The sequence below is a fragment of the Cebidichthys violaceus genome, unplaced genomic scaffold (genome assembly GCF_023349555.1).
Source record: "Cebidichthys violaceus isolate CVI_PGR_0920_01 unplaced genomic scaffold, fCebVio1.0.p SCAF_32, whole genome shotgun sequence".
NCBI classification, from domain to species: domain Eukaryota; kingdom Metazoa; phylum Chordata; class Actinopteri; order Perciformes; family Stichaeidae; genus Cebidichthys; species Cebidichthys violaceus.
In genome coordinates this window covers 1,858,338-1,877,422 of record NW_027176506.1, presented here as the reverse complement: position 1 = coordinate 1,877,422, position 19,085 = coordinate 1,858,338, and the positions used below count along the sequence as shown (strand labels likewise).

Genomic DNA, 19,085 nt, shown 5'->3' with positions numbered 1-19,085 from the left:
GCTTAGATTTTCGTTTGGTTGCTGGGCTGTGTTTGCTTTCTCAGAAGCAGAAACAGCTTGCCAAGGGAAGCTAATGCTGACTCTGGGATTATGCCATCTGGGAACCGTCATCCAGAGTACTGTGTCTGGGAATGCCACCCCTGTCTCTGTGTCTTCCAACTCATACTTACCTGGCAGGGAAGATACCATGATCAAGAAGGTGGTTCACCCAGGGCGATGCTCAACCATTGCACTCCGGTTGTGCTGACCACTGCGAATTCCCCAAATGTGGGAATCTCGACTGCATAATTTCTGGTAGTGGGGGACTGCGTTCGCGCTCTCCCCTGATTTTTAAGTTGAAAAAAATATCACCCGGTTGGTAGACGGACATGGACCTCAACATGCTGCTATTCCGCTTGCCGATTCCTGTAGCCGAGTCCTGGGCGTTTGTGAAAATGAAGAAAGATGTCCTTAACTAGACCATGGTGCTTGACCATGAAGGGCTTGGACAGGTGTGCCAAGCAGCAGCCACTGCTATGCCCCATTGAAAGAACTGCACCAGGACTGTGCTGCCAGCCTCAAATCACTGTATACATCAGCCCTGACTGCTGGGGGAAATTTCCAGCTCTGAATCAACAGTGAAATGAAGAAAAAATAACACAGTGAGATTTGTGCTTTTGAATGGAGGGAAGGAAATAGTACATTGGAGAATATTGCCCTCTTTAAGATGTGGGTAGGGGTGTGGCTTTGGATTTGGAACAGGGCACGTCAACTCAGGCTTACTATGAGCGTTTTGACTGGGACGACTAGGGTCTTCAGCTGCTCTCGACAAGAGTGCTGTACTTACTTTGGTTTCTCTTCATAACGCACAAGTCTTTCGCCTTTTATTAAAGACTTCCGTGGAGAGGAACACCAATGAGTTAAACCTATTTTGGCAGGCTTTGCCGTTTGGCTGAGCCTTGTACACTTGTGAAAAGAAAAACAGCTGTCCTTAATTAGACCAAGGTGCTTGACTATGGAGGGTTTGGACGGGTGTGCAAAGCAGCAGCCACTGCCATGACCCATTGAATGAACTGCACCACGACAAGGGAGAAAAGCGTCAGGAGGTTGCCTCAGGAAGCAAACAGTTGGGGCTCATCGCTTCTCGGCCTTTTGGCTAAGATCAAGTGTAGTATCTGTTCTTATCAGTTTAATATCTGATATGTCCTCTATATGAGGATAATGTATTAAGCAGATTTTTAGCATTGGGAGATGAAAAAGGGGCTTGCTCCGTTCACTCCACGCATTGACCCGGTATTGCAGCATTGCCTGGAACGGTGCACTCTTTAAATGCCTTGTGGACAACCAAACACCAATCTAAATGGATCAGTCTGTTGATTGATTTGACTCTGAAATGAACGACGCGAGTCACAGTCGCTGTCTGTCTTCAAGGCCGGGACTTGTGGCAAACAAAGGCCCTGTTTACTCCTTACCGAGGCCCTTTGTGGAACAACACTGTGCTCCCAGCCTCAAATCACTGTATACATCAGCCCTGACTGCTTGGGGAAATTTCCAGCTCTGAATGCTAATTTCCGTCCTCCGAGTCAGATTGTGGGTGATGTCATTTTGTAGGCTCTATTTCGTTTGCAGATTGTCCAGAAAAGTGCAAGCGTAGCTGTGCAGCAGTGTCTGTTGTATGCTGTGAAGCTGTGTGTTGAGTAATGCAAATTGCCCGGGTTTGCCGAGAGAAGTGGGTGTGGCTTTTTGGATGGGCCTAAAATGATTGCGTGTTCTCCTCACCGATATTTTCCCTTCTTTGTGGGAGAAATGTGTTCCGAAGATCCTTCCATTGTTAGCATGCTTAGATTTTCGTTTGGTTGCTGGGCTGTGTTTGCTTTCTCAGAAGCAGAAACAGCTTGCCAAGGGAAGCTAATGCTGACTCTGGGATTATGCCATCTGGGAACCGTCATCCAGAGTACTGTGTCTGGGAATGCCACCCCTGTCTCTGTGTCTTCCAACTCATACTTACCTGGCAGGGAAGATGCCATGATCAAGAAGGTGGTTCACCCAGGGCGAGGCTCAACCATTGCACTCCGGTTGTGCTGACCACTGCGAATTCCCCAAACGTGGGAATCTCAACTGCATAATTTCTGGTAGTGGGGGACTGCGTTCGCGCTCTCCCCTGATTTTTAAGTTGAAAAAAATATCACCCGGTTGGTAGACGGACATGGACCTCAACATGCTGCCATTCGGCTTGCCGATTCCTGTAGCCGAGTCCTGGGCGTTTGTGAAAAGGAAGAAAGATGTCCTTAACTAGACCATGGTGCTTGACCATGAAGAGCTTGGACAGGTGTGCCAAGCAGCAGCCACTGCTATGCCCCATTGAAAGAACTGCACCAGGACTGTGCTGCCAGCCTCAAATCACTGTATACATCAGCCCTGACTGCTGGGGGAAATTTCCAGCTCTGAATCAACAGTGAAATGAAGAAAAAATAACACAGCGAGATTTGTGCTTTTGAATGGAGGGAAGGAAATAGTACATTGGAGAATATTGCCCTCTTTAAGATGTGGGCAGGGGTGTGGCTTTGGATTTGGAACAGGGCACGTCAACTCAGGTTTACCATGAGCATTTTGACTGGGACGACTAGGGTCTTCAGCTGCTCTCGACAAGAGTGCTGTACTTACTTTGGTTTCTCTTCATAACGCACAAGTCTTTCGCCTTTTATTAAAGACTTCCGTGGAGAGGAACACCAATGAGTTAAACCTATTTTGGCAGGCTTTGCCGTTTGGCTGAGCCTTGTACACTTGTGAAAAGAAAAACAGCTGTCCTTAATTAGACCAAGGTGCTCGACTATGGAGGGTTTGGACGGGTGTGCAAAGCAGCAGCCACTGCCATTACCCATTGAATGAACTGCACCACGACAAGGGAGAAATGTGTCAGGAGGTTGCCTCAGGAAGCAAACAGTTGGGGCTCATCGCTTCTCGGCCTTTTGGCTAAGATCAAGTGTAGTATCTGTTCTTATCAGTTTAATATCTGATATGTCCTCTATATGAGGATAATGTATTAAGCAGATTTTTAGCATTGGGAGATGAAAAAGGGGCTTGCTCCGTTCACTCCACGCATTGACCCGGTATTGCAGCCTTGCCTGGAACGGTGCACTCTTTAAATGCCTTGTGGACAACCAAACACCAATCTAAATGGATCAGTCTGTTGATTGATTTGACTCTGAAATGAACGACGCGAGTCACAGTCGCTGTCTGTCTTCAAGGCCGGGACTTGTGGCAAACAAAGGCCCTGTTTACTCCTTACCGAGGCCCTTTGTGGAACAACACTGTGCTCCCAGCCTCAAATCACTGTATACATCAGCCCTGACTGCTTGGGGAAATTTCCAGCTCTGAATGCTAATTTCCGTCCTCCGAGTCAGATTGTGGGTGATGTCATTTTGTAGGCTCTATTTCGTTTGCAGATTGTCCAGAAAAGTGCAAGCGTAGCTGTGCAGCAGTGTCTGTTGTATGCTGTGAAGCTGTGTGTTGAGTAATGCAAATTGCCCGGGTTTGCCGAGAGAAGTGGGTGTGGCTTTTTGGATGGGCCTAAAATGATTGCGTGTTCTCCTCACCGATATTTTCCCTTTTTTGTGGGAGAAATGTGTTCCGAAGATCCTTCCATTGTTAGCATGCTTAGATTTTCGTTTGGTTGCTGGGCTGTGTTTGCTTTCTCAGAAGCAGAAACAGCTTGCCAAGGGAAGCTAATGCTGACTCTGGGATTATGCCATCTGGGAACCGTCATCCAGAGTACTGTGTCTGGGAATGCCACCCCTGTCTCTGTGTCTTCCAACTCATACTTACCTGGCAGGGAAGATACCATGATCAAGAAGGTGGTTCACCCAGGGCGAGGCTCAACCATTGCACTCCGGTTGTGCTGACCACTGCGAATTCCCCAAATGTGGGAATCTCGACTGCATAATTTCTGGTAGTGGGGGACTGCGTTCGCGCTCTCCCCTGATTTTTAAGTTGAAAAAAATATCACACGGTTGGTAGACGGACATCAACCTCAACATGCTGCTATTCGGCTTGCCGATTCCTGTAGCCGAGTCCTGGGCGTTTGTGAAAAGGAAGAAAGATGTCCTTAACTAGACCATGGTGCTTGACCATGGAGGGCTTGGACAGGTGTGCCAAGCAGCAGCCACTGCTATGCCCCATTGAAAGAACTGCACCAGGACTGTGCTCCCAGCCTCAAATCACTGTATACATCAGCCATGATTGCAGGTGGAAATTTCCAGCTCTGAATCAACAGTGAAATGAAGAAAAAATAACACAGTGAGATTTGTGCTTTTGAATGGAGGGAAGGAAATAGTACATTGGAGAATATTGCCCTCTTTAAGATGTGGGCAGGGGTGTGGCTTTGGATTTGGAACAGGGCACGTCAACTCAGGCTTACCATCAGCGTTTTGACTGGGACGACTAGGGTCTTCAGCTGCTCTCGACAAGAGTGCTGTACTTACTTTGGTTTCTCTTCATAACGCACAAGTCTTTCGCCTTTTACTAAAGACTTCCGTGGAGAGGAACACCAATGAGTTAAACCTATTTTTGGCAGGCTTTGCAGTTTGGCTGAGCCTTGTACACTTGTGAAAAGAAAGACAGCTGTCCTTAACTAGACCAAGGTGCTTGACTATGGAGTGTTTGGACGGGTGTGCAAAGCAGCAGCCACTGCCATGACCCATTGAATGAACTGCACCACGACAAGGGAGAAATGTGTCAGGAGGTTGCCTCAGGAAGCAAACAGTTGGGGCTCATCGCTTCTCGGCCTTTTGGCTAAGATCAAGTGTAGTATCTGTTCTTATCAGTTTAACCAGATACACCCAAGGGTCCCCCATTTGGACGCAGAGTACATCAAAACTTAGAGAGTTTTGTGTTAAAAGTAACTGGCAGAGAACCCACGAAGAACGAATATAGTGATGTTATAGTTCTGCAGAAACCTCAGCGTCCTGGGAACAACATGAACTAGGTCACTTCTACATGAGACAAACACATCTCCCATCAGCCAAGCAAACAAATAACAAAATATCATAAATCATACTCGATATGACTGGGACAGACCGGAGATAAAGGCTGCTACACTCCGTTAGCAACGTGCTACCTACAAACATGCAGCATGAAAAAGCACGAGCGCCTGACGGAGATTACGGACATAGTTTCCATTTCTCTCCCCGGTAAACCATCGCAGAGATATTCAGCTTCGAACACAAAAAGTCACATAGCTTTCATCGAATATTGTACTTACTTTTGGTCGAATCTCAGCGAAAAAATGGAATATCTCCGTACTTCCAACGCATGTTTGTCCAGCTGCTGCTGCTCCGTGTGAATCCGTTCGATTTGTGTCTCTCCGACACTCCTCGGATTCTTGGGAGGGTTGGAAGCTCAGCAAATCAGATTTCAGAGCTGGACCTTTTTGAGCTTTATTGGCTAATAGTGCTGTCAATCATCTAGCTTTCAATTCCAGGCAATTCTATTGGCTCCTACGGTTCGAAGGATGTCTCAATGGTGAAAATCGGAGAGGGGGGGGCTGAGATACAGCCCTGAACAGAGAGTCGAAGCAGGATTTGACCTTAAACTAAATAACTAAAAAGGGCATAGAAAGAGCTTAAAACACTCAAAAAAGGTCCAATCTTCGGTCTATTGATTCAATGAACATCATGAGTGATACATAGAAGTGATATAGAGTGTTTTTGAATTTTAAAAATACTTTTTTATTCAAATATTGGAGTATTTGATCAGTTTTCTAATTTGAAATGCTCTATATTTCATAAATGTTTCACTGTATCTATGTATAGCTGTGTATATAGAGCCTATATCAGTTGTTCTAAGAGCCCAGCATATTAAAAGTCTTGGATACCCATACTTTCCAAAAAACAATACCCTAAAAGTGCTGTTTTTCAAGATCGAGCTTTTGAGTTTTCCAAGTTCTGCTGTGTTCCATCCTTATCTTATGTGAACCAGTAACATGTATTCTGATAGTTCCATGATTTTTCTCATCTCAAAAATATATAAAATTTTTTTTTTTTTTTTTTTTTTTTTATACAATTAATTAGGTATTTCTTATCTTTATTCGAGCTGAGGCCTGCAAATAGGCCTCGTTTTTAATATCTGATATGTCCTCTATATGAGGATAATGTATTAAGCAGATTTTTAGCATTGGGAGATGAAAAAGGGGCTTGCTCCGTTCACTCCACACATTGACCCGGTATTGCAGCATTGCCGGGAACGGTGCACTCTTTAAATGCCTCGTTGACAACCAAACACCAATCTAAATGGATCAGTCTGTTGATTGATTTGACTCTGAAATGAACGACGCGAGTCACAGTCGCTGTCTGTCTTCAAGGCCGGGACTTGTGGCAAACAAAGGCCCTGTTTACTCCTTACCGAGGCCCTTTGTGGAACAACACTGTGCTCCCAGCCTCAAATCACTGTATACATCAGCCCTGACTGCTTGGGGAAATTTCCAGCTCTGAATGCTAATTTCCGTCCTCCGAGTCAGATTGTGGGTGATGTCATTTTGTAGGCTCTATTTCGTTTGCAGATTGTCCAGAAAAGTGCAAGCGTAGCTGTGCAGCAGTGTCTGTTGTATGCTGTGAAGCTGTGTGTTGAGTAATGCAAATTGCCCGGGTTTGCCGAGAGAAGTGGCTGTGGCTTTTTGGATGGGCCTAAAATGATTGCGTGTTCTCCTCACCGATATTTTCCCTTCTTTGTGGGAGAAATGTGTTCCGAAGATCCTTCCATTGTTAGCATGCTTAGATTTTCGTTTGGTTGCTGGGCTGTGTTTGCTTTCTCAGAAGCAGAAACAGCTTGCCAAGGGAAGCTAATGCTGACTCTGGGATTATGCCATCTGGGAACCGTCATCCAGAGTACTGTGTCTGGGAATGCCACCCCTGTCTCTGTGTCTTCCAACTCATACTTACCTGGCAGGGAAGATACCGTGATCAAGAAGGTGGTTCACCCAGGGCGAGGCTCAATCATTGCACTCCGGTTGTGCTGACCACTGCGAATTCCCCAAATGTGGGAATCTCAACTGCATAATTTCTGGTAGTGGGGGACTGCGTTCGCGCTCTCCCCTGATTTTTAAGTTGAAAAAAATATCACACGGTTGGTAGACGGACATGGACCTCAACATGCTGCTATTCCGCTTGCCGATTCCTGTAGCCGAGTCCTGTGCGTTTGTGAAAAGGAAGAAAGATGTCCTTAACTAGACCATGGTGCTTGACCATGAAGGGCTTGGACAGGTGTGCCAAGCAGCAGCCACTGCTATGCCCCATTGAAAGAACTGCACCAGGACTGTGCTCCCAGCCTCAAATCACTGTATACATCAGCCCTGATTGCTGGGGGAAATTTCCAGCTCTGAATCAACATTGAAATGAAGAAAAAATAACACAGCGAGATTTTTGCTTTTGATTGGAGGGAAGGAAATAGTACATTGGAGAATATTGCCCTCTTTAAGATGTGGGCAGGGGTGTGGCTTTGGATTTGGAACAGGGCACGTCAACTCAGGCTTACCATGAGCGTTTTGACTGGGACGACTAGGGTCTTCAGCTGCTCTCGACAAGAGTGCTGTACTTACTTTGGTTTCTCTTCATAACGCACAAGTCTTTCGCCTTTTACTAAAGACTTCCGTGGAGAGGAACACCAATAAGTTAAAGCTACTTTTGGCAGGCTTTGCCATTTGGCTGAGCCTTGTACACTTGTGAAAAGAAAAACAGCTCTCCTTAACTAGACCAAGGTGCTTGACTATGGAGGGTTTGGACGGGTGTGCAAAGCAGCAGCCACTGCCATGACCCACTGAATGAACTGCACCACGACAAGGGAGAAATGTGTCAGGAAGTTGCCGCAGGAAGCAAACAGTTGGGGCTCATCGCTTCTCGGCCTTTTGGCTAAGATCAAGTGTAGTATCTGTTCTTATCAGTTTAATATCTGATATGTCCTCTATATGAGGATAATGTATTAAGCAGATTTTTAGCATTGGGAGATGAAAAAGGGGCTTGCTCCGTTCACTCCACGCATTGACCCGGTATTGCAGCATTGCCGGGAACAGTGCACTCTTTAAATGCCTTGTGGACAACCAAACACCAATCTAAATGGATCAGTCTGTTGATTGATTTGACTCTGAAATGAACGACGCGAGTCACAGTCGCTGTCTGTCTTCAAGGCCGGGACTTGTGGCAAACAAAGGCCCTGTTTACTCCTTACCGAGGCCCTTTGTGGAACAACACTGTGCTCCCAGCCTCAAATCACTGTATACATCAGCCCTGACTGCTTGGGGAAATTTCCAGCTCTGAATGCTAATTTCCGTCCTCCGAGTCAGATTGTGGGTGATGTCATTTTGTAGGCTCTATTTCGTTTGCAGATTGTCCAGAAAAGTGCAAGCGTAGCTGTGCAGCAGTGTCTGTTGTATGCTGTGAAGCTGTGTGTTGAGTAATGCAAATTGCCCGGGTTTGCCGAGAGAAGTGGGTGTGGCTTTTTGGATGGGCCTAAAATGATTGCGTGTTCTCCTCACCGATATTTTCCCTTCTTTGTGGGAGAAATGTGTTCCGAAGATCCTTCCATTGTTAGCATGCTTAGATTTTCGTTTGGTTGCTGGGCTGTGTTTGCTTTCTCAGAAGCAGAAACAGCTTGCCAAGGGAAGCTAATGCTGACTCTGGGATTATGCCATCTGGGAACCGTCATCCAGAGTACTGTGTCTGGTAATGCCACCCCTGTCTCTGTGTCTTCCAACTCATACTTACCTGGCAGGGAAGATACCATGATCAAGAAGGTGGTTCACCCAGGGCGAGGCTCAACCATTGCACTCCGGTTGTGCTGACCACTGCGAATTCCCCAAATGTGGGAATCTCTACTGCATAATTTCTGGTAGTGGGGGACTGCGTTCGCGCACTCCCCTGACTTTTAAGTTGAAAAAAATATCACCCGGATGGTAGACGGACATGGACCTCAACATGCTGCTATTCCGCTTGCCGATTCCTGTAGCCGAGTCCTGTGCGTTTGTGAAAAGGAAGAAAGATGTCCTTAACTAGACCATGGTGCTTGACCATGGAGGGCTTGGACAGGTGTGACAAGCAGCAGCCACTGCTATGCCCCATTGAAAGAACTGCACCAGGACTGTGCTCCCAGCCTCAAATCACTGTATACATCAGCCCTGATTGCTGGGGGAAATTTCCAGCTCTGAATCAACATTGAAATGAAGAAAAAATAACACAGCGAGATTTGTGCTTTTGATTGGAGGGAAGGAAATAGTACATTGGAGAATATTGCCCTCTTTAAGATGTGGGCAGGGGTGTGGCTTTGGATTTGGAACAGGGCACGTCAACTCAGGCTTACCATGAGCGTTTTGACTGGGACGACTAGGGTCTTCAGCTGCTCTCGACAAGAGTGCTGTACTTACTTTGGTTTCTCTTCATAACGCACAAGTCTTTCGCCTTTTACTAAAGACTTCCGTGGAGAGGAACACCAATGAGTTAAACCTATTTTTGGCAGGCTTTGCAGTTTGGCTGAGCCTTGTACACTTGTGAAAAGAAAGACAGCTGTCCTTAACTAGACCAAGGTGCTTGACTATGGAGTGTTTGGACGGGTGTGCAAAGCAGCAGCCACTGCCATGACCCATTGAATGAACTGCACCACGACAAGGGAGAAATGTGTCAGGAGGTTGCCTCAGGAAGCAAACAGTTGGGGCTCATCGCTTCTCGGCCTTTTGGCTAAGATCAAGTGTAGTATCTGTTCTTATCAGTTTAACCAGATACACCCAAGGGTCCCCCATTTGGACGCAGAGTACATCAAAACTTAGAGAGTTTTGTGTTAAAAGTAACTGGCAGAGAACCCACGAAGAACGAATATAGTGATGTTATAGTTCTGCAGAAACCTCAGCGTCCTGGGAACAACATGAACTAGGTCACTTCTACATGAGACAAACACATCTCCCATCAGCCAAGCAAACAAATAACAAAATATCATAAATCATACTCGATATGACTGGGACAGACCGGAGATAAAGGCTGCTACACTCCGTTAGCAACGTGCTACCTACAAACATGCAGCATGAAAAAGCACGAGCGCCTGACGGAGATTACGGACATAGTTTCCATTTCTCTCCCCGGTAAACCATCGCAGAGATATTCAGCTTCGAACACAAAAAGTCACATAGCTTTCATCGAATATTGTACTTACTTTTGGTCGAATCTCAGCGAAAAAATGGAATATCTCCGTACTTCCAACGCATGTTTGTCCAGCTGCTGCTGCTCCGTGTGAATCCGTTCGATTTGTGTCTCTCCGACACTCCTCGGATTCTTGGGAGGGTTGGAAGCTCAGCAAATCAGATTTCAGAGCTGGACCTTTTTGAGCTTTATTGGCTAATAGTGCTGTCAATCATCTAGCTTTCAATTCCAGGCAATTCTATTGGCTCCTACGGTTCGAAGGATGTCTCAATGGTGAAAATCGGAGAGGGGGGGGCTGAGATACAGCCCTGAACAGAGAGTCGAAGCAGGATTTGACCTTAAACTAAATAACTAAAAAGGGCATAGAAAGAGCTTAAAACACTCAAAAAAGGTCCAATCTTCGGTCTATTGATTCAATGAACATCATGAGTGATACATAGAAGTGATATAGAGTGTTTTTGAATTTTAAAAATACTTTTTTATTCAAATATTGGAGTATTTGATCAGTTTTCTAATTTGAAATGCTCTATATTTCATAAATGTTTCACTGTATCTATGTATAGCTGTGTATATAGAGCCTATATCAGTTGTTCTAAGAGCCCAGCATATTAAAAGTCTTGGATACCCATACTTTCCAAAAAACAATACCCTAAAAGTGCTGTTTTTCAAGATCGAGCTTTTGAGTTTTCCAAGTTCTGCTGTGTTCCATCCTTATCTTATGTGAACCAGTAACATGTATTCTGATAGTTCCATGATTTTTCTCATCTCAAAAATATATAAAATTTTTTTTTTTTTTTTTTTTTTTTTTATACAATTAATTAGGTATTTCTTATCTTTATTCGAGCTGAGGCCTGCAAATAGGCCTCGTTTTTAATATCTGATATGTCCTCTATATGAGGATAATGTATTAAGCAGATTTTTAGCATTGGGAGATGAAAAAGGGGCTTGCTCCGTTCACTCCACACATTGACCCGGTATTGCAGCATTGCCGGGAACGGTGCACTCTTTAAATGCCTCGTTGACAACCAAACACCAATCTAAATGGATCAGTCTGTTGATTGATTTGACTCTGAAATGAACGACGCGAGTCACAGTCGCTGTCTGTCTTCAAGGCCGGGACTTGTGGCAAACAAAGGCCCTGTTTACTCCTTACCGAGGCCCTTTGTGGAACAACACTGTGCTCCCAGCCTCAAATCACTGTATACATCAGCCCTGACTGCTTGGGGAAATTTCCAGCTCTGAATGCTAATTTCCGTCCTCCGAGTCAGATTGTGGGTGATGTCATTTTGTAGGCTCTATTTCGTTTGCAGATTGTCCAGAAAAGTGCAAGCGTAGCTGTGCAGCAGTGTCTGTTGTATGCTGTGAAGCTGTGTGTTGAGTAATGCAAATTGCCCGGGTTTGCCGAGAGAAGTGGCTGTGGCTTTTTGGATGGGCCTAAAATGATTGCGTGTTCTCCTCACCGATATTTTCCCTTCTTTGTGGGAGAAATGTGTTCCGAAGATCCTTCCATTGTTAGCATGCTTAGATTTTCGTTTGGTTGCTGGGCTGTGTTTGCTTTCTCAGAAGCAGAAACAGCTTGCCAAGGGAAGCTAATGCTGACTCTGGGATTATGCCATCTGGGAACCGTCATCCAGAGTACTGTGTCTGGGAATGCCACCCCTGTCTCTGTGTCTTCCAACTCATACTTACCTGGCAGGGAAGATACCGTGATCGAGAAGGTGGTTCACCCAGGGCGAGGCTCAATCATTGCACTCCGGTTGTGCTGACCACTGCGAATTCCCCAAATGTGGGAATCTCAACTGCATAATTTCTGGTAGTGGGGGACTGCGTTCGCGCTCTCCCCTGATTTTTAAGTTGAAAAAAATATCACCCGGTTGGTAGACGGACATGGACCTCAACATGCTGCTATTCCGCTTGCCGATTCCTGTAGCCGAGTCCTGTGCGTTTGTGAAAAGGAAGAAAGATGTCCTTAACTAGACCATGGTGCTTGACCATGAAGGGCTTGGACAGGTGTGCCAAGCAGCAGCCACTGCTATGCCCCATTGAAAGAACTGCACCAGGACTGTGCTCCCAGCCTCAAATCACTGTATACATCAGCCCTGATTGCTGGGGGAAATTTCCAGCTCTGAATCAACATTGAAATGAAGAAAAAATAACACAGCGAGATTTTTGCTTTTGATTGGAGGGAAGGAAATAGTACATTGGAGAATATTGCCCTCTTTAAGATGTGGGCAGGGGTGTGGCTTTGGATTTGGAACAGGGCACGTCAACTCAGGCTTACCATGAGCGTTTTGACTGGGACGACTAGGGTCTTCAGCTGCTCTCGACAAGAGTGCTGTACTTACTTTGGTTTCTCTTCATAACGCACAAGTCTTTCGCCTTTTACTAAAGACTTCCGTGGAGAGGAACACCAATAAGTTAAAGCTACTTTTGGCAGGCTTTGCCATTTGGCTGAGCCTTGTACACTTGTGAAAAGAAAAACAGCTCTCCTTAACTAGACCAAGGTGCTTGACTATGGAGGGTTTGGACGGGTGTGCAAAGCAGCAGCCACTGCCATGACCCACTGAATGAACTGCACCACGACAAGGGAGAAATGTGTCAGGAAGTTGCCGCAGGAAGCAAACAGTTGGGGCTCATCGCTTCTCGGCCTTTTGGCTAAGATCAAGTGTAGTATCTGTTCTTATCAGTTTAATATCTGATATGTCCTCTATATGAGGATAATGTATTAAGCAGATTTTTAGCATTGGGAGATGAAAAAGGGGCTTGCTCCGTTCACTCCACGCATTGACCCGGTATTGCAGCATTGCCGGGAACAGTGCACTCTTTAAATGCCTTGTGGACAACCAAACACCAATCTAAATGGATCAGTCTGTTGATTGATTTGACTCTGAAATGAACGACGCGAGTCACAGTCGCTGTCTGCCTTCAAGGCCGGGACTTGTGGCAAACAAAGGCCCTGTTTACTCCTTACCGAGGCCCTTTGTGGAACAACACTGTGCTCCCAGCCTCAAATCACTGTATACATCAGCCCTGACTGCTTGGGGAAATTTCCAGCTCTGAATGCTAATTTCCGTCCTCCGAGTCAGATTGTGGGTGATGTCATTTTGTAGGCTCTATTTCGTTTGCAGATTGTCCAGAAAAGTGCAAGCGTAGCTGTGCAGCAGTGTCTGTTGTATGCTGTGAAGCTGTGTGTTGAGTAATGCAAATTGCCCGGGTTTGCCGAGAGAAGTGGGTGTGGCTTTTTGGATGGGCCTAAAATGATTGCGTGTTCTCCTCACCGATATTTTCCCTTCTTTGTGGGAGAAATGTGTTCCGAAGATCCTTCCATTGTTAGCATGCTTAGATTTTCGTTTGGTTGCTGGGCTGTGTTTGCTTTCTCAGAAGCAGAAACAGCTTGCCAAGGGAAGCTAATGCTGACTCTGGGATTATGCCATCTGGGAACCGTCATCCAGAGTACTGTGTCTGGGAATGCCACCCCTGTCTCTGTGTCTTCCAACTCATACTTACCTGGCAGGGAAGATACCATGATCAAGAAGGTGGTTCACCCAGGGTGAGGCTCAACCATTGCACTCCGGTTGTGCTGACCACTGCGAATTCCCCAAATGTGGGAATCTCTACTGCATAATTTCTGGTAGTGGGGGACTGCGTTCGCGCACTCCCCTGATTTTTAAGTTGAAAAAAATATCACCCGGATGGTAGACGGACATGGACCTCAACATGCTGCTATTCCGCTTGCCGATTCCTGTAGCCGAGTCCTGTGCGTTTGTGAAAAGGAAGAAAGATGTCCTTAACTAGACCATGGTGCTTGACCATGGAGGGCTTGGACAGGTGTGACAAGCAGCAGCCACTGCTATGCCCCATTGAAAGAACTGCACCAGGACTGTGCTCCCAGCCTCAAATCACTGTATACATCAGCCCTGATTGCTGGGGGAAATTTCCAGCTCTGAATCAACATTGAAATGAAGAAAAAATAACACAGCGAGATTTGTGCTTTTGATTGGAGGGAAGGAAATAGTACATTGGAGAATATTGCCCTCTTTAAGATGTGGGCAGGGGTGTGGCTTTGGATTTGGAACAGGGCACGTCAACTCAGGCTTACCATGAGCGTTTTGACTGGGACGACTAGGGTCTTCAGCTGCTCTCGACAAGAGTGCTGTACTTACTTTGGTTTCTCTTCATGACGCACAAGTCTTTCGCCTTTTACTAAAGACTTCCGTGGAGAGGAACACCAATGAGTTAAACCTATTTTTGGCAAGCTTTGCCGTTTGGCTGAGACTTGTACACTTGTGAAAAGAAAGACAGCTGTCCTTAACTAGACCAAGGTGCTTGACTATGGAGGGTTTGGACGGGTGTGCAAAGCAGCAGCCACTGCCATGACCCATTGAATGAACTGCACCACGACAAGGGAGAAATGTGTCAGGAGATTGCCTCAGGAAGCAAACAGTTGGGGCTCATCGCTTCTCGGCCTTTTGGCTAAGATCAAGTGTAGTATCTGTTCTTATCAGTTTAATATCTAATATGTCCTCTATATGAGGATAATGTATTAAGCAGATTTTTAGCATTGGGAGATGAAAAAGGGGCTTGCTCCGTTCACTCCACGCATTGACCCGGTATTGCAGCATTGCCGGGAACGGTGCACTCTTTAAATGCCTTGTGGACAACCAAACACCAATCTAAATGGATCAGTCTGTTGATTGATTTGACTCTGAAATGAACGACGCGAGTCACAGTCGCTGTCTGTCTTCAAGGCCGGGACTTGTGGCAAACAAAGGCCCTGTTTACTCCTTACCGAGGCCCTTTGTGGAACAACACTGTGCTCCCAGCCTCAAATCACTGTATACATCAGCCCTGACTGCTTGGGGAAATTTCCAGCTCTGAATGCTAATTTCCGTCCTCCGAGTCAGATTGTGGGTGATGTCATTTTGTAGGCTCTATTTCGTTTACAGATTGTCCAGAAAAGTGCAAGCGTAGCTGTGCAGCAGTGTCTGTTGTATGCTGTGAAGCTGTGTGTTGAGTAATGCAAATTGCCCGGGTTTGCCGAGAGAAGTGGGTGTGGCTTTTTGGATGGGCCTAAAATGATTGCGTGTTCTCCTCACCGATATTTTCCCTTCTTTGTGGGAGAAATGTGTTCCGAAGATCCTTCCATTGTTAGCATGCTTAGATTTTCGTTTGGTTGCTGGGCTGTGTTTGCTTTCTCAGAAGCAGAAACAGCTTGCCAAGGGAAGCTAATGCTGACTCTGGGATTATGCCATCTGGGAACCGTCATCCAGAGTACTGTGTCTGGGAATGCCACCCCTGTCTCTGTGTCTTCCAACTCATACTTACCTGGCAGGGAAGATACTGTGATCAAGAAGGTGGTTCACCCAGGGTGAGGCTCAACCATTGCACTCCGGTTGTGCTGACCACTGCGAATTCCCCAAATGTGGGAATCTCAGCTGCATAATTTCTGGTAGTGGGGGACTGCGTTCGCGCTCTCCCCTGATTTTTAAGTTGAAAAAAATATCACACGGTTGGTAGACGGACATGGACCTCAACATGCTGCTATTCCGCTTGCCGATTCCTGTAGCCGAGTCCTGGGCGTTTGTGAAAAGGAAGAAAGATGTCCTTAACTAGACCATGGTGCTTGACCATGGAGGGCTTGGACAGGTGTGCCAAGCAGCAGCCACTGCTATGCCCCATTGAAAGAACTGCACCAGGACTGTGCTGCCAGCCTCAAATCACTGTATACATCAGCCCTGACTGCTGGGGGAAATTTCCAGCTCTGAATCAACAGTGAAATGAAGAAAAAATAACACAGCGAGATTTGTGCTATTGAATGGAGGGAAGGAAATAGTACATTGGAGAATATTGCCCTCTTTAAGATGTGGGCAGGGGTGTGGCTTTGGATTTGGAACAGGGCACGTCAACTCAGGCTTACCATGAGCGTTTTGACTGGGACGACTAGGGTCTTCAGCTGCTCTCGACAAGAGTGCTGTACTTACTTTGGTTTCTCTTCATAACGCACAAGTCTTTCGCCTTTTACTAAAGACTTCCGTGGAGTGGAACACCAATGAGTTAAACTATTTTTGGCAGGCTTTGCCGTTTGGCTGAGCCTTGTACACTTGTGAAAAGAAAGACAGCTGTCCTTAACTAGACCAAGGTGCTTGACTATGGAGGGTTTGGACGGGTGTGCAAAGCAGCAGCCACTGCCATGACCCATTGAATGAACTGCACCACGACAAGGGAGAAATGTGTCAGGAAGTTGCCGCAGGAAGCAAACAGTTGGGGCTCATCGCTTCTCGGCCTTTTGGCTAAGATCAAGTGTAGTATCTGTTCTTATCAGTTTAATATCTGATATGTCCTCTATATGAGGATAATGTATTAAGCAGATTTTTAGCATTGGGAGATGAAAAAGGGGCTTGCTCCGTTCACTCCACGCATTGACCCGGTATTGCAGCATTGCCGGGAACGGTGCACTGTTTAAATGCCTCGATGACAACCAAACACCAATCTAAATGGATCAGTCTGTTGATTGATTTGACTCTGAAATGAACGACGCGAGTCACAGTCGCTGTCTGTCTTCAAGGCTGGGACTTGTGGCAAACAAAGGCCCTGTTTACTCCTTACCGAGGCCCTTTGTGGAACAACACTGTGCTCCCAGCCTCAAATCACTGTATACATCAGCCCTGACTGCTTGGGGAAATTTCCAGCTCTGAATGCTAATTTCCGTCCTCCGAGTCAGATTGTGGGTGATGTCATTTTGTAGGCTCTATTTCGTTTGCAGATTGTCCAGAAAAGTGCAAGCGTAGCTGTGCAGCAGTGTCTGTTGTATGCTGTGAAGCTGTGTGTTGAGTAATGCAAATTGCCCGGGTTTGCCGAGAGAAGTGGGTGTGGCTTTTTGGATGGGCCTAAAATGATTGCGTGTTCTCCTCACCGATATTTTCCCTTCTTTGTGGGAGAAATGTGTTCCGAAGATCCTTCCATTGTTAGCATGCTTAGATTTTCGTTTGGTTGCTGGGCTGTGTTTGCTTTCTCAGAAGCAGAAACAGCTTGCCAAGGGAAGCTAATGCTGACTCTGGGATTATGCCATCTGGGAACCGTCATCCAGAGTACTGTGTCTGGGAATGCCACCCCTGTCTCTGTGTCTTCCAACTCATACTTACCTGGCAGTGAAGATACCATGATCAAGAAGGTGGTTCACCCAGGGCGAGGCTCAACCATTGCACTCCGGTTGTGCTGACCACTGCGAATTCCCCAAATGTGGGAATCTCGACTGCATAATTTCTGGTAGTGGGGGACTGCGTTTGCGCTCTCCCCTGATTTTTAAGTTGAACAAAATATCACCCGGTTGGTAGACGGACATGGACCTCAACATGCTGCTATTCCGCTTGCCGATTCCTGTAGCCGAGTCCTGGGCGTTTGTGAAAAGGAAGAAAGATGTCCTTAACTAGACCATGGTGCTTGACCATGGAGGGCTTGGACAGGTGTGCCAAGCAGCAGCCACTGCTATGCCCCATTGAAAGAACTGCACCAGGACTGTGCTCCCAGCCTCAAATCACTGTATACATCAGCCCTGATTGCTGGGGGAAATTTCCAGCTCTGAATCAACAGTGAAATGAAGAAAAAATAACACAGCGAGATTTGTGCTTTTGATTGGAGGGAAGGAAATAGTACATTGGAGAATATTGCCCTCTTTAAGATGTGGGCAGGGGTGTGGCTTTGGATTTGGAACAGGGCACGTCAACTCAGGCTTACCATGAGCGTTTTGACTGGGACGACTAGGGTCTTCAGCTGCTCTCGACAAGAGTGCTGTACTTACTTTGGTTTCTCTTCATAAAGCACAAGTATTTCGCCTTTTACTAAAGACTAAAGACTTTTGGCTAAGATCAAGTGTAGTATCTGTTCTTATCAGTTTAATATCTGATATGTCCTCTATATGAGGATAATGTATTAAGCAGATTTTTAGCATTGGGAGATGAAAAAGGGGCTTGCTCCGTTCACTCCACGCATTGACCCGGTATTGCAGCATTGCCTGGAACGGTGCACTCTTTAAATGCCTTGTGGACAACCAAACACCAATCTAAATGGATCAGTCTGTTGATTGATTTGACTCTGAAATGAACAACGCGAGTCACAGTCGCTGTCTGTCTTCAAGGCCGGGACTTGTGGCAAACAAAGGCCCTGTTTACTCCTTACCGAGGCCCTTTGTGGAACAACACTGTGCTCCCAGCCTCAAATCACTGTATACATCAGCCCTGACTGCTTGGGGAAATTTCCAGCTCTGAATGCTAATTTCCGTCCTCCGAGTCAGATTGTGGGTGATGTCATTTTGTAGGCTCTATTTCGTTTGCAGATTGTCCAGAAAAGTGCAAGCGTAGCTGTGCAGCAGTGTCTGTTGTATGCTGTGAAGCTGTGTGTTGAGTAATGCAAATTGCCCGGGTTTGCCGAGAGAAGTGGGTGTGGCTTTTTGGATGGGCCTAAAATGATTGCGTGTTCTCCTCACCGATATTTTCCCTTCTTTGTGGGAGAAATGTGTTCCGAAGATCCTTCCATTGTTAGCATGCTTAGATTTTCGTTTGGTTGCTGGGCTGTGTTTGCTTTCTCAGAAGCAGAAACAGCTTGCCAAGGGAAGCTAATGCTGACTCTGGGATTATGCCATCTGGGAACCGTCATCCAGAGTACTGTGTCTGGGAATGCCACCCCTGTCTCTGTGTCTTCCAACTCATACTTACCTGGCAGGGAAGATACCGTGATCAAGAAGGTGGTTCACCCAGGGTGAGGCTCAACCATTGCACTCCGGTTGTGCTGACCACTGCAAATTCCCCAAATGTGGGAATCTCAGCTGCATAATTTCTGGTAGTGGGGGACTGCGTTCGTGCTCTCCCCTGATTTTTAAGTTGAAAAAAATATCACACGGTTGGTAGACGGACATGGACCTCAACATGCTGCTAT

General features: G+C 46.3%; 25 non-coding genes and 4 pseudogenes across 25 annotated transcripts; all 29 read left to right on the top strand.

The window, feature by feature from the left end:
• The first annotated feature begins 162 nt into the window (after window positions 1–162).
• On the top strand, window positions 163–326 carry LOC137882672 (U1 spliceosomal RNA). Its single transcript, XR_011104099.1, has one exon. It is a non-coding gene; the product is annotated as a U1 spliceosomal RNA (small nuclear RNA).
• A 496-nt stretch (window positions 327–822) lies between these two features.
• Window positions 823–937, top strand: LOC137882608 (U5 spliceosomal RNA). The gene has a single exon (XR_011104040.1). It is a non-coding gene; the product is annotated as a U5 spliceosomal RNA (small nuclear RNA).
• A 178-nt stretch (window positions 938–1,115) lies between these two features.
• LOC137882957 (U2 spliceosomal RNA) lies at window positions 1,116–1,306 on the top strand. Its single transcript, XR_011104372.1, has one exon. It is a non-coding gene; the product is annotated as a U2 spliceosomal RNA (small nuclear RNA).
• A 673-nt stretch (window positions 1,307–1,979) lies between these two features.
• LOC137882731 (U1 spliceosomal RNA) lies at window positions 1,980–2,143 on the top strand. The gene has a single exon (XR_011104156.1). It is a non-coding gene; the product is annotated as a U1 spliceosomal RNA (small nuclear RNA).
• A 496-nt stretch (window positions 2,144–2,639) lies between these two features.
• Window positions 2,640–2,754, top strand: LOC137882607 (U5 spliceosomal RNA). The gene has a single exon (XR_011104039.1). It is a non-coding gene; the product is annotated as a U5 spliceosomal RNA (small nuclear RNA).
• Window positions 2,755–2,932: 178 nt separating this feature from the next.
• On the top strand, window positions 2,933–3,123 carry LOC137882994 (U2 spliceosomal RNA). The gene has a single exon (XR_011104408.1). It is a non-coding gene; the product is annotated as a U2 spliceosomal RNA (small nuclear RNA).
• A 673-nt stretch (window positions 3,124–3,796) lies between these two features.
• Window positions 3,797–3,960, top strand: LOC137883140 (U1 spliceosomal RNA). Its single transcript, XR_011104534.1, has one exon. It is a non-coding gene; the product is annotated as a U1 spliceosomal RNA (small nuclear RNA).
• Window positions 3,961–4,456: 496 nt separating this feature from the next.
• LOC137883121 (U5 spliceosomal RNA) lies at window positions 4,457–4,569 on the top strand. The gene has a single exon (XR_011104516.1). It is a non-coding gene; the product is annotated as a U5 spliceosomal RNA (small nuclear RNA).
• A 181-nt stretch (window positions 4,570–4,750) lies between these two features.
• LOC137883055 (U2 spliceosomal RNA) lies at window positions 4,751–4,858 on the top strand (annotated as a pseudogene).
• A 1,159-nt stretch (window positions 4,859–6,017) lies between these two features.
• Window positions 6,018–6,233, top strand: LOC137883063 (U2 spliceosomal RNA; annotated as a pseudogene).
• A 673-nt stretch (window positions 6,234–6,906) lies between these two features.
• LOC137882767 (U1 spliceosomal RNA) lies at window positions 6,907–7,070 on the top strand. Its single transcript, XR_011104191.1, has one exon. It is a non-coding gene; the product is annotated as a U1 spliceosomal RNA (small nuclear RNA).
• A 496-nt stretch (window positions 7,071–7,566) lies between these two features.
• LOC137883138 (U5 spliceosomal RNA) lies at window positions 7,567–7,683 on the top strand. Its single transcript, XR_011104532.1, has one exon. It is a non-coding gene; the product is annotated as a U5 spliceosomal RNA (small nuclear RNA).
• Window positions 7,684–7,860: 177 nt separating this feature from the next.
• On the top strand, window positions 7,861–8,051 carry LOC137882835 (U2 spliceosomal RNA). Its single transcript, XR_011104255.1, has one exon. It is a non-coding gene; the product is annotated as a U2 spliceosomal RNA (small nuclear RNA).
• Window positions 8,052–8,724: 673 nt separating this feature from the next.
• On the top strand, window positions 8,725–8,888 carry LOC137882678 (U1 spliceosomal RNA). Its single transcript, XR_011104105.1, has one exon. It is a non-coding gene; the product is annotated as a U1 spliceosomal RNA (small nuclear RNA).
• A 496-nt stretch (window positions 8,889–9,384) lies between these two features.
• On the top strand, window positions 9,385–9,497 carry LOC137883120 (U5 spliceosomal RNA). The gene has a single exon (XR_011104515.1). It is a non-coding gene; the product is annotated as a U5 spliceosomal RNA (small nuclear RNA).
• Window positions 9,498–9,678: 181 nt separating this feature from the next.
• Window positions 9,679–9,786, top strand: LOC137883053 (U2 spliceosomal RNA; annotated as a pseudogene).
• Window positions 9,787–10,946: 1,160 nt separating this feature from the next.
• On the top strand, window positions 10,947–11,162 carry LOC137883062 (U2 spliceosomal RNA; annotated as a pseudogene).
• Window positions 11,163–11,835: 673 nt separating this feature from the next.
• On the top strand, window positions 11,836–11,999 carry LOC137882796 (U1 spliceosomal RNA). Its single transcript, XR_011104219.1, has one exon. It is a non-coding gene; the product is annotated as a U1 spliceosomal RNA (small nuclear RNA).
• Window positions 12,000–12,495: 496 nt separating this feature from the next.
• Window positions 12,496–12,612, top strand: LOC137883137 (U5 spliceosomal RNA). The gene has a single exon (XR_011104531.1). It is a non-coding gene; the product is annotated as a U5 spliceosomal RNA (small nuclear RNA).
• A 177-nt stretch (window positions 12,613–12,789) lies between these two features.
• On the top strand, window positions 12,790–12,980 carry LOC137882834 (U2 spliceosomal RNA). The gene has a single exon (XR_011104254.1). It is a non-coding gene; the product is annotated as a U2 spliceosomal RNA (small nuclear RNA).
• A 673-nt stretch (window positions 12,981–13,653) lies between these two features.
• LOC137882675 (U1 spliceosomal RNA) lies at window positions 13,654–13,817 on the top strand. Its single transcript, XR_011104102.1, has one exon. It is a non-coding gene; the product is annotated as a U1 spliceosomal RNA (small nuclear RNA).
• A 496-nt stretch (window positions 13,818–14,313) lies between these two features.
• Window positions 14,314–14,426, top strand: LOC137883124 (U5 spliceosomal RNA). Its single transcript, XR_011104519.1, has one exon. It is a non-coding gene; the product is annotated as a U5 spliceosomal RNA (small nuclear RNA).
• A 181-nt stretch (window positions 14,427–14,607) lies between these two features.
• Window positions 14,608–14,798, top strand: LOC137883001 (U2 spliceosomal RNA). Its single transcript, XR_011104414.1, has one exon. It is a non-coding gene; the product is annotated as a U2 spliceosomal RNA (small nuclear RNA).
• Window positions 14,799–15,471: 673 nt separating this feature from the next.
• Window positions 15,472–15,635, top strand: LOC137882777 (U1 spliceosomal RNA). The gene has a single exon (XR_011104201.1). It is a non-coding gene; the product is annotated as a U1 spliceosomal RNA (small nuclear RNA).
• Window positions 15,636–16,131: 496 nt separating this feature from the next.
• LOC137882563 (U5 spliceosomal RNA) lies at window positions 16,132–16,245 on the top strand. The gene has a single exon (XR_011103996.1). It is a non-coding gene; the product is annotated as a U5 spliceosomal RNA (small nuclear RNA).
• A 179-nt stretch (window positions 16,246–16,424) lies between these two features.
• LOC137882884 (U2 spliceosomal RNA) lies at window positions 16,425–16,615 on the top strand. The gene has a single exon (XR_011104303.1). It is a non-coding gene; the product is annotated as a U2 spliceosomal RNA (small nuclear RNA).
• A 673-nt stretch (window positions 16,616–17,288) lies between these two features.
• LOC137882714 (U1 spliceosomal RNA) lies at window positions 17,289–17,452 on the top strand. Its single transcript, XR_011104139.1, has one exon. It is a non-coding gene; the product is annotated as a U1 spliceosomal RNA (small nuclear RNA).
• Window positions 17,453–17,992: 540 nt separating this feature from the next.
• Window positions 17,993–18,184, top strand: LOC137883049 (U2 spliceosomal RNA). The gene has a single exon (XR_011104460.1). It is a non-coding gene; the product is annotated as a U2 spliceosomal RNA (small nuclear RNA).
• Window positions 18,185–18,857: 673 nt separating this feature from the next.
• On the top strand, window positions 18,858–19,021 carry LOC137882808 (U1 spliceosomal RNA). Its single transcript, XR_011104231.1, has one exon. It is a non-coding gene; the product is annotated as a U1 spliceosomal RNA (small nuclear RNA).
• The last annotated feature ends 64 nt before the right edge of the window (window positions 19,022–19,085 follow it).